The 11508-nt window shown below is 43.6% G+C and overlaps 1 pseudogene; it reads left to right on the forward strand.

Annotated features, from left to right (window-relative positions):
• Positions 1–10071: 10071 nt before the first annotated feature.
• Positions 10072–11260, forward strand: LOC148012239 (uncharacterized; annotated as a pseudogene).
• Positions 11261–11508: the final 248 nt, after the last annotated feature.

Raw genomic sequence — 11508 nt, forward strand, 5'->3', positions numbered from 1 at the left:
TTCAAACTCAGAACTCAAAGCCTTTCGAGTTTGGTTGATCATATCTTCATAGTCACATGTAATAAGAAGGTCGTCCACATATAGGACAATCACTACAGACTTTTTACCATCCCTGTAAACATACAAGTTAGCATCTGAGGCACATCTTTTGAAGTTTAGGTTTAAAAAGAACCTATCTATCCGCTAGTACCATGCTCTGGGGGCTTGTTTTAGCCCATACAATGCCTTCTTCAGCTTACACACTTTGTTCTCAGAATGGGGGGCCTCAAACCCTGGTGGCTGAGCCACGTACACCTCCTCCTTGAGGTCACCATTTAAGAACGCTGACTTAATATCCATTTGGTACACTGGCCACTTCTTGTGGGCAGCCACTGCAAGTACCATGCGAATAGTGGTCATTCTGGCAGTTGGGGAAAATGACCCTTGAAAATCAAACCCTTCAACTTGTGAAAATCCTTGGGCAACCAGTCTAGCTTTGTACTTTTCTAAGGTACCATCAGCCTTATACTTTACCTTCCACATCCACCTGGTGCCAATAACCTTCCGCTTTGCTGGTCAATCCACTAGCTCCCAAGTGTCATTCTTCATTATGCTGTCATACTCCGCCTGCATAGCAACCTTCCATGATGGATCTGCAAGTGCTTCTTCTAAGTTAGTTGGCTCCTTTACTTCTCTCATAATCTCAACCATCAAGGCCATATTGACTATGTGAGCAAAAGCCCTCCTTTTCTCCTCTATTCTCTGAGACCTCCTTGGTCCGTCTGCCTTCTCCTCAATAGATGCAAGCATAGGATTATTGTGGTCATAGAGATGCTTCACCCAGCGCGGCAATGGCTTTTCTAGTGGGGTGATGTCAGGTTGGTGAACTTTTTCCTCATCATCTGAAGATGATGCTTCCTCCTCCTTAAGGATAGGGATAGCTCTCAGGACAGGTTCATAGTGGACTACTTCTTCGCTTGATGATAAAGTGGAAGAACTTGCCTTCTCCTCCTCCATTGTATGCGGCTCCTCCTTGAACACCACATCACGGCTCGCGATGATCTTCTTTGCCTCTTGGTCATATAATTTGTAAGTCTTATACTCATCACTATAACCCAAGAAGATACATTTTCTGCTTTTTGGTTGTAACTTGTTTCTCTTCTCATCTGTAACATGTGCATAACATTCACATCCAAAAATTCTGAAATGTGAGACAGATGGTTTCTTACCAGTGTAAGCCTCATGAGGTGTTTTTCCCTTGAGAGCCTTTGTATAGCTCCGATTTAGAATGTAGACTGCAGTATTAACATCTTCAGCCCAAAAATGGTTAGGCAATCCCTTGCCCTTTAGTATGCATCTTGCCATCTCCACAATGGTGCGATTCCTGCGTTCCACAACACCGTTCTGCTGAGGTGTGTGAGGCGTTGTCAATTGACGCTTGATCCCTTTGCTCTTGCAAAAGCCTTCAAACTCCTTTGAGTTGAACTCACCACCACCATCTGTTCTAAATTTCTTCACACTTTTCCCTATTTCATTCTCAACAAGTATTAGCCATTCTTTAAACTTACCAAAAGCTTGAGCCTTATCACGAAGGAAGTACACCCACATCTTCCTACTGTAGTCGTCGACAATCAACATAAAATAAGAAGATCCCCCCAAGGCCTATGTAGGCATCTTACCACACAAGTCAGCATGCACCAACTCTAGAGGAGCCTGTGCTCTATTCTTGCTTTCTTGTGGAAATGCATTTCTCTGTTGCTTGCCCATCATACAAGCTTCACATGGTTCCTTCAATTCAGTTATTGTAGGAAGGTGAGCAACCATACCTTGCTTTTGCATCTCCTTCAATACTGCAAATCCGATGTGTCCAAACCTTTCATGCCAAAGCTTACTTGTGCCCACTCCAGCGGTGGCTGTAAGAGCACTTAGCTCATACAGGTAGTTCCTTCTTTCTCCTTTGCCAACAATTGTGCCAGCACTATCAATAATTTCTGCACCTGTCTTCTTGAACCTCACTTCATGACCAAGATTAGTTATGGTAGCAACTGATAATAGATTTCTCTTGATTTCGGGAACATACAACGCATTTGAAAGCTTTTTGACTTCACCATTTGCAGCAACAAAAGAAATAGTACCTGTGCTTGCAGCAGGGCATTTAGCATCATTTCCAATCGTCACAGTGATGGATTCTTGTAGAGGCTACATAGAATTGTGTAGACCTTTCTTGTTGGTCATGTGATGGGAGGCCCCACTATCCAACACCCATGAGTCAGTGGAAGATTCTTCTTGCGCTGAGGAGCACACTTCCTCAATGGTCGCCATGAATAATTCCAGCTCTGCTTCAGCCGTATTGGCTGTCTCTTTCCCTTTACTTTTAAGGGTACCATTCTTTTCATCTTCCTTCTTGACACAACAATCTGCAATTGCATGTCCTTTCTTCTTGCAGTAGAAGCACTCTCCTTGAAACTTCTTCTTTCTGCCCTTCTTCTATTTGTCACCATCATTTTTGGTGAAGGAACCACCTTTGCCTTTTGCATTGGCAGAGAATGCATCATCTCCATTGTTGCTTCCTTCTCGGGCTTTCAGCCTCAACTCCTCCTCCATTAATAATGCACAAAACTCCTCAAAAGTCAAATCTTGAGGTCTCACCTGAGTATTAAGGGCAGTTACTAGTCCATCAAACTTTTGTGGACAAATCTGAAGACACCTTCGAGCTAGCTCTTCGCTAGTCTTTTGTATCCCAGCGCCAGCCATATGGTCACGCAGATTCTTAATCTGAGTGATGAATGCTTCAACCGTCTCTCCTTCAGCAAACTTCTCTGCTGCTAGTTGATTCTCCAAGTTTTGAATCCTCGTTTGGTTTCATGTTTCATATTGACTCCTTAGTACATTCCAAGGCTTTGACGCTTTGGTTGTATGCTGAATCAAAGTCTGAACACTGTCAAAACAGCTTGTAACTAAGGCACACAATGCATCTACATTCCTTTGTTTCCAAGCTCGTAGAAGATCTACATTTGGAGGAATCATCACACTAGGATTTGATGGGTCGGGGGTAGGCTGTGGTTCTGCATCAGTCCCCAGCACAGTCTCCAGAAGCTCATAAGAATCAAGGATAGTTGTAATTTTGAACTTCCACAAGGTGTAGTTTGTACCATCTAACTTGCCTTCGCTGAAGGTTGGTGCATGAATCCTCAGTGTTTGAATAGCCGGTACAGCAACACCACCTCCTGCACCGCTTCCTGATGCGCCAAAACCGCTTCTGGAAGTCGACATAGTTTCTCTTTGCTGTTGAAGCCTTTGCCTCTTGCACACTCTCTGATCTCTAGAGCCCCCTGGGCTCTAATACCATGTAAAATATTACACGGCGCAACGAACACAATCTGAGAAAGAGATAGAGAGTACACAACAGATAAGAGGAGAATCAATAAATTCTTTAACTCCAAACAACTGATACAAAGATGGCTCTGTCCACCCGTGCGCTTCCACTGTGTGAAGCTTAGATGGCGATCTAGACAAAAGATAGGTGAAGAGCTTAAGGCTAGCTAGAACAACAACTCTGTCTGAGTGAAAGATGAGTGAGAGATGGCTGCGAAGGGGTTTAGCTTTTATAGCCCACGAAGGTCGTTAGGCCGGCCTACTGACCGGCCTACCATATGAGCCTCCACTAGTCGGCCAAGGAATATTCCCTTTACAATTGGACGCCAGGGGGGCCGCTGGCCCCCCTAGGATCCCCCAGCCAAGGGCCGCTTCTGCGGCCCCTGGACCCCACATTAGGGGCCCCTTTTAACTCCCTTACACCACAACTCGATGCAATGCGCCTCGAGTTGCTACCAGCTTAACCACTCCGTCTAACCCTAAGATTAGACCCACAACAGTCACCTTTTTGCCATCTGGTCACATAGACCTCATCTAATATACAAGTCACGACTCAACCAATGTCCGGGCTCACATTTGGCTTCTCCTCATAATGGGGGCCTTACAACTTTGAGCACCATGGATCATTGGTAGCATATAATGAGGGTGGGGCATTGATCATATCTAACAGTCCTTGCCCTTGTTTGTAGGCTTGACTATTATGTCAACACCTTGCTTGCCTTTCCCTCGAGGTTCAATGAGGTCACCCTTGCTAAAATTCGTGACTATCCTCACACCTGGTAGTGTCAGGTGTATCCTTTGTGCTACATAGTCAGCCTTACACTTGGTCACCCTTTTAAAGGGTCTTCCTAGGAGGGTTTCTTTCCCGCAGCTAGCACTGTTTGAAGGAACATGAAATATGATAGGCAAGCTTTTCGTTTCAATCCTCATAAGGATTTGGCACTTCCCTATGAGTGCTTGTGGGTGTCCCCCATAAGGGCTAAGAGTTGCACTAGTCGGGGTGAGCTCTGATTGGCCTAGTGGGGTCCATGATTCATAGGTTAAGATGTTAAAATCTGTGCCTTCATCAATCAGAGCATCGATAGTATGCTCTCTTTTCGCGGTGAGCTTGACCCTAAGATAAGCCGGTGGTACTATGTCTTCATCTTCCGCGTCTTGGCTTGTAAATTTAAGCCTTCTAATAGATGCCCTTGAGTCCCCACTTGCATGACCAGACGTGGATTATCCACCAATATCTTGGGTTGTCTGTGTAGTGTTGCTCAAGGTACATCTCTCGTCAAGAGTGTCATGTCTAGTCATCTTGGCATTTGTGGATTGCTGATGTTGCATTTCACTCTGACTAGACACTCTTGAGTCATTTGTGGATATCTAGTCCCCCCCGGCCTGCAGGGCCGTTACGGAAAAAGCCATGCACAATTCGGAGGACCGTTTATAGCCAAATTTTGAACTACATGCTCTAAATTTCAGCCCAATGATGGACCTGTGATGTGCCTTTGGCTCTACGTAGCCTTTGGGGACAATTTTGGGGTTTTAGATGTGTCAAAATTTGTGTTCTAGATACATGTCCGATTTTGACAGTTTTTGGTCCGATTCTAAGATGTCCGATTTTCAGGAGTCCGATTATCAGAATCGGACGTCCGATTTTGGGTTGGTTCGATCGGCCTAGTGGTCCGATTTTGGTCACGTCCGATTTTGGGAGTCGGATAAAAAAGTGGTCCGATTTTGGGAATCGGATCGGACAGGGTGGTCTAATTCTGGCTGGTCGGATTTTGGACTAATCCGAGTGTCCGAGTCGGACGGGTTGGTCCGAAACTGAGTGGTCGGAGTGGTCCGATTCCAAGGGCAGTCCAAGTGCCACGTGGCACATCTGATCGGGCTGGTTCGATTCTGGTAATCGGACTAGACTGGTCCGACTCACTCTGAGTTGGTCCGATTCTGAAAGTCGGACGTCCGACTCCAGAGCATGAGTGGTCCGATTTAGGGTTTCGGACCATTGCGAGTTGGTCCGATTGCGTCGGCGGCGAGCGCGATTCCGGCGCGTTTGAACCCTCCTCACTGTCTGCTGCACACAATCACCACAGATTTCCCAAATCTAATTAGAGCACTATTGGAGAACACCGGACTCACGTGGAGCAGCACAAATCGTTGGCGCCTAGAAATCGGGTAACCCTTCCTCGTCCTATGAACCAGAAGCTCTCTCTCTCTCTCTCTCTCTCTCTCTCTCTCTCTCACAAGGCCAACTAAGGAAATGAGGTATGTCCTCGCCTCCCAGGCCTCTTAAGGTCCTTTTCCAGCACTGCAGAACCTTACAACCAGTTCCCTGTCCCTGTCTCACCCAGAAACTTGAATCTGGTCCCCTGTTTCCCTGTTTTAGCCTATTATACAGCAACAGAAAACCCTACTGTTTGCTTCTTTTTTACTTTGTTTTTTTCTATCTTACATGCATCCAAATCACAAAGTAAATACCTACACTACTCCATCTCACAACACAAATCTCAGAAAATCAAAAAATCTACTTGCCAAGGAGATCGAATACCATCTTCAACCTCCTCACTTCCTATCTATCTCAAGCACCAGTTCGGGGGAAACCCCTACTCCAATTCTCGATTCGAAGCGCGCAAGCGCTCAAGGCTTGAATCCGTTGGTCCCGGCAATGAAACCAAAATGAAGGGAGTTTTCACTCACCCGCCAAGTCCCTCGGACCGCTTATTGTTTCAAGTGTTCCAAGCTGAGCACTAATGGCTACCTCTCACGTAGCCGACGCGCCATCCATATCTATAAGTGTAGTGAGCTTACCTCCATGCCGTTTAAGTTACCTCCTCTCCCGCGCACTCCGGTAGCTCCATGATCCAAGTGCAAGCTTCAAGCAAGCTCCATCCTCAAGCTCCACGCTCCAAGCTCCATCGTCGCGAGCAAGACAAGAGAAGAGAAGAGAAGAGAAGAAGAGAGGAGAAGATGGAGAGCTTCTCCACCCCACGGTCCCTCACCCTCACACACTCACTCCCTCACACTCTCACACTCCCTCTCTCAAGCACAAGCTCAAGCAAGCAAGAACAAGAAGAAGAAGAAGAAGAGGAGAGCCACTTTTTGCCACGCACAAGAATGAGCTTCTCATTCACTTTTCAACTTTATATACAAAACCCTAAATCCCTTTTGGGCAGTCATCCTCTTTCCCCCTTTTTTACATGGCCGGCTATAGCCTAGCCCTTTTTCCCATTGTCCTTCTATCTTCCTAGCTTCCTTTCCACCGCCCGTCTACATTTACAAATTGCACGGGTGAGAGCCCGATGCTCTTTTACAAGATTTCAAGGTGCGCATTTTTATTTTAAAATGCGCCTTTCCCCTTTTGTATTTGCCTTGGCCTTTTAAGGTTGCCCTTGTGCTTTTGGCCTTTTCTCCTATTCTTTCTTCAGTCGGGCTACCTTTTTTTCCACCTTTGCCCTGCGTCTTTTTTGTTTCCTTTTGCTTTCTTTGTGTTGGGGTTAACAATCTTCTTCATGGTTGGTGACCTTCGGGAGTTTAACTGTGGCCCGCACAATGGATATGCATGATAACCTGAGGTAACCAGACCTGTCCCAACACCTCTATCCAATGAATACAAGCTTGAACGAGCTATGATAGATATTACCAACGAGAATGGAATCCTACTTACTTGAGCACTCTCCAAATCTTGGAAAGTCATGCATCGTCCACATGAGAGTGGCTCGAATATTGGCGGACCGTCAACCATCGTGCTTGCTCATATCTTGCACGGTGACCCCCTCCTACCACAAAATCTTAAGCTCATCAACTAATGGATGAAGATACACATCTATATTTTTGACTTTGTATCAATTGGGAATGAGTAAACTAAGAATGAGATGTCATTTCTTCGTAGAAAGCCATGGAGGAATATTGTAGTTGACAAGGACTATTAGCCACACATTGTAAGAAGTTGAGCGCAAAGCGAATGGGTTCACGCCATCCATTGCAAGACCAAGCCGAAGATTCCTTGGCTCTCGGGCAAAGCCTAGGAAGGTAAAATCAATGTGGCTCCATGCGCGTGAATCCGCTGATATTTGTTGAACTCCATCTGTGGCCTATTCTGTGCATGCCATGTTGTCAAGCTCACCATGCCAGATGTACGAAACATGTGGTTTATGCGGGGGATAAGCAGAAAGTGTCTAAGAAGTTTTTGAGGGATGGTTTGTCTTTGCAAGTCCTGTTGATACCTGTGAGCACCACACTTTGGACATGTCTCCATAGTTTCATATTCTCCTCGAAACAATATCCTTGAGGGATTAGATACCTGTGCCAAAAAGAAATCAATGAAGCATATGTACAAGGTACCTAATCAACTCGGTCACACTCACATCGCTCCACCGGTATTTTACTTGCACACTTAGGAGTGTAAGTAGTGTCTTCAGGCAAGATACTCGGCACCCATCATATAATGGTATGGATGCTTCCTCTCTAAGCGGATCAGAAGTCTTGACATCCATGGGAATCAATGCATTGATCATTGCCTCCATCTCAGGCTCCAAGATTGTAAATAAGTCTCGAAGGCTGTCTGTCTCCTCTGGTATTGATGGTATATATTGGGTAGTACCTTCCAAGTGGTGGATTGGCTTAGGCACTCCATACATCGCATGCCCACAAACTCTTCTAATTGGCCGCAAAGGGTGCACTCCTCCTTGGGATGAGACGTCACCTCCCTGGATAGAAAATTTATCAGCCACACCCAATCTTTTTGTATATGGTATTCAATTAGCTTGCGAGTACAATGCATGATTGATATTAAATTTTCTTACCGTTTGCTCAAAATCCAAGATCGCTTGATCAATGATCTTAGATTGAAACTCGCCAAAGCTCATACATGTTCTATAGACAATCGACATTTTCGTCTAATTTCGAGCTTACATTGAGAGCAAGAATATGGGACACGTTGATTAAGATACGCCTCGTGATCTTGAGCATCACGACCTTCATCGTTTTCCATTTTGTCTACATTACGGCAAACAATTTGTTTTTGTTATCATTCTTTTTTTCTTTCTTAAATTGTTTGAGAAGGGATTTCTTGTATTGTAACTCAACAAAAATTAACGTATGTAAAGTCTCCACCCATCCACCCACAAATTAATGTATGTCGGAGTGTTTCCCATCTCTTGGTATTGCACCGGACCTCGCCACCACTCTCTCTTTGTTTTTTATCCATTCATTATCTCCTCTCCTTCCACCTCTCTCTCTCTTTCTATTTCTTTATTATGCTGTATGTTTATTCCCTCTCTCTCATTCCTTCTTCCTTTTTCTCTTCCTTCCCCTCTCTCATTTTCTTTAACAAAACATATCTCTCTACTTCTACTACTACTACTACTACAAACAAGAAAAGAAGAAAAAACTACTACTACTACCACTACTACAACACTAACAACAAATAAGAAAACTAGACAAAAAGAAACAAGAAAACAAAAAAAACTACAACAACAACAACAACAACAAATAAGAAAACCACTACTACTACTACAACCATAACTATGACGACTACGACTACATCTACGACCATGACCACCACTACCACTACCACTACCACTACCACTACCACTACCACTATAATAAACAAGAAAAGAAGAAAAAATAACAACAACAACAACTACTACTACTACAATAACAATAAACAAGAAAAGAAAAAAAAACTATTACTACTACTACAAAAAATAAGAAAACTAAATAACAATAAACAAGAAAAGAAAAAAAACTACTACTACTATAACAACAACAAATAAGAAAACTACTATTACTACTACTAGTACTAGTACTAGTACTACAATCACGACTACGTCGACTATGACCACGACTACGACCACCACAATAACTTTCTCTCTCTACTACTACCACTACCACTACAATAAACAAGAATAGAAGAGAAAAATCAACAATAACAAATACTACTATTACTATAATAATAACAACAGCAAACAAAAAAAGAAAAAAAAACTACTACTACCACTATAACAACAACAATAAACAAAAAAACTAAACAACAATAAACAAGAAAATAAACAAAACTACAACAACAACAACAAACAAGTAAACCACTACTACTACTACTACTACAACCACGACTACGACTACCACAACAACAAACCACTACCACTACAATAAACAAGAAAAGAAGAAAAAACAATAACAACAACAACAACTACTACTACTACTACTACAATAACAAAAAAAAAGAAAAGAAGAAAAAACTACTACTACAACAAAAACAACAACAACAACAATAAACAAGAAAACTACTATTACTACTACTAATACTACTATTACAATCACGACTATGATGACTATGTTAGCTATATATAGTCTATCTATATATAGCACCCCAGGTCCCCTCTATATATTCCTATCATGTGTGCTCAGTTGACACACTTCTAGGGTTCCACTTTCGGTGTCTCATGTCTCTCTTCTCCTCTCTCTTCCTCCGTTCCTCGTCTCCCTCGTGCACTGTTCAACATGGTATCAGAGCAAGCACAGGTCGGTAGCTAAGAGTACCTTGCCTTGTTTTACCTGCCGTCGGCCATGGTAACCTAGCCCCCTCCATCTCCCCCATTATGTTTGTCACCAGGAGGCTCCTTTGCCTCCACCATCACCAGTATAAGGCAAGAATGCCTAGTCGGGCCCCTGCTCCCTCTAGAACGACCTTGCCCCCTCCCCGTAGTGACCTGACCGTTGCTGCCGGACATGGATCCAGACCTTCCCTTGTTTTCTCCTCCATCTCTAGAACTTGTGACCTTCGCGCTTGAAGCATGACGCTCTAACCCAACTAATTAAGCTAATAGGCCAGCGGCATTCATCAAATGGGGGCAGTGGACCGCAACTAGACCAGATCTCTTTCCACGAGATTTGTGCGTTGAATTGACAATACTACACACCAAGGCACCTGCCACAGTTTTAATCATACAGTTCAAACTATAGAAATTGCATTCGGCCAGGAGCTTCATGACATTTTTAAAGATTTTGAGGAAGTGCCAGTAGCTTCAAGGAGCATTGCATAGGTCCACAGGGCAACGGTGCATGTTGTTCATGGTTACAAACAAAAGCCCATGGTAGTGGCAGTGAAAGTAAGGCATCCTGGTGTTAATGACATAATCAGGCATGATTTCGTCATCATAAAATGGATTGCGAATCTGTCAACATTAATTCCATGAATTAGCTGGCTAAGGCTGAATGACAGTGTGCGGCAGTTTGCAATTTTCATGTTGACACAGGTTGATCTTGCTCGAGAAGCAACACATCTCAGCAAGTTTCTTTACAAATTTCGAAGTTAGAGGGATGTGTCCTTTCCAAGACCTGTCTATCCTTTTGTACATCATGCAGTTTTGGTAGAATCATTTGAGCAAGGGCAGAGCATCTCTTGTTTTTTTGAACGCACGGAAAAGAGTCGCATCAACCATTCTCTGGCACACATTGGCACAAATACACTTCTAAAAATGTTGCTTGTCGATAATTTTATCCATGCAGACATGCATCCTCGGAATATTCTAGTTCGGGTGGAAAATGGGAGAACTCCACCTAGAATGGGGTTATTTAGGTCTAGGCCTCATGTTGTTTTTCTTGATGTAGGCTTGACAGTAGAGCTGTCGCATAGTGATCGTGTCAATCTTCTAGAGTTTTTTAAGGCGGTTGCAGTGAGGGACGGCAAGGCAGCTGTGCAGAGTGTACCTTGAAGTTTTCAAGAGATCAGTCCTATCCAAACCCAACAGCTTTCATCAGTGAGGTTGCAACTTCATTCAAGTTTTGGGAATCAAAAGAGGTAGATGTCATAAGCCTAGGAGAGTGCATGCATGACCTTTTAGAACAAGTCAAAAGGCATAGGGTGAATGTTGATGGTGATGTTTGTTCAAAAATGTCAGCATGCATGACCTTTTAGAACAAGTTAGAAGGAAAGGGTGAATGTTGATGGTGATGTTTGTACTATAATGGTGACTTTCTTGATGAGATTTGGTGTTTAAAATTTGTAAATGTGCACGTTAGTTTGCCTTAGCTATGATTATGAAATTTTGTGCAAGTTTTTCTTGAAATCCTCTGCTCAGGAGAATGGTAGCACCATCCCATCTAGTTATGCATCGTATTACAATCTTTGGTTCCCTCGTCCTTTGCGAAGATCCATCCTAGAGG

This window comes from Lygodium microphyllum, chromosome 27, assembly GCF_053477565.2.
Source record: "Lygodium microphyllum isolate KBCC chromosome 27, Lygodium_microphyllum_v1.1.10, whole genome shotgun sequence".
Classification (NCBI taxonomy): Eukaryota; Viridiplantae; Streptophyta; class Polypodiopsida; order Schizaeales; family Lygodiaceae; genus Lygodium; species Lygodium microphyllum.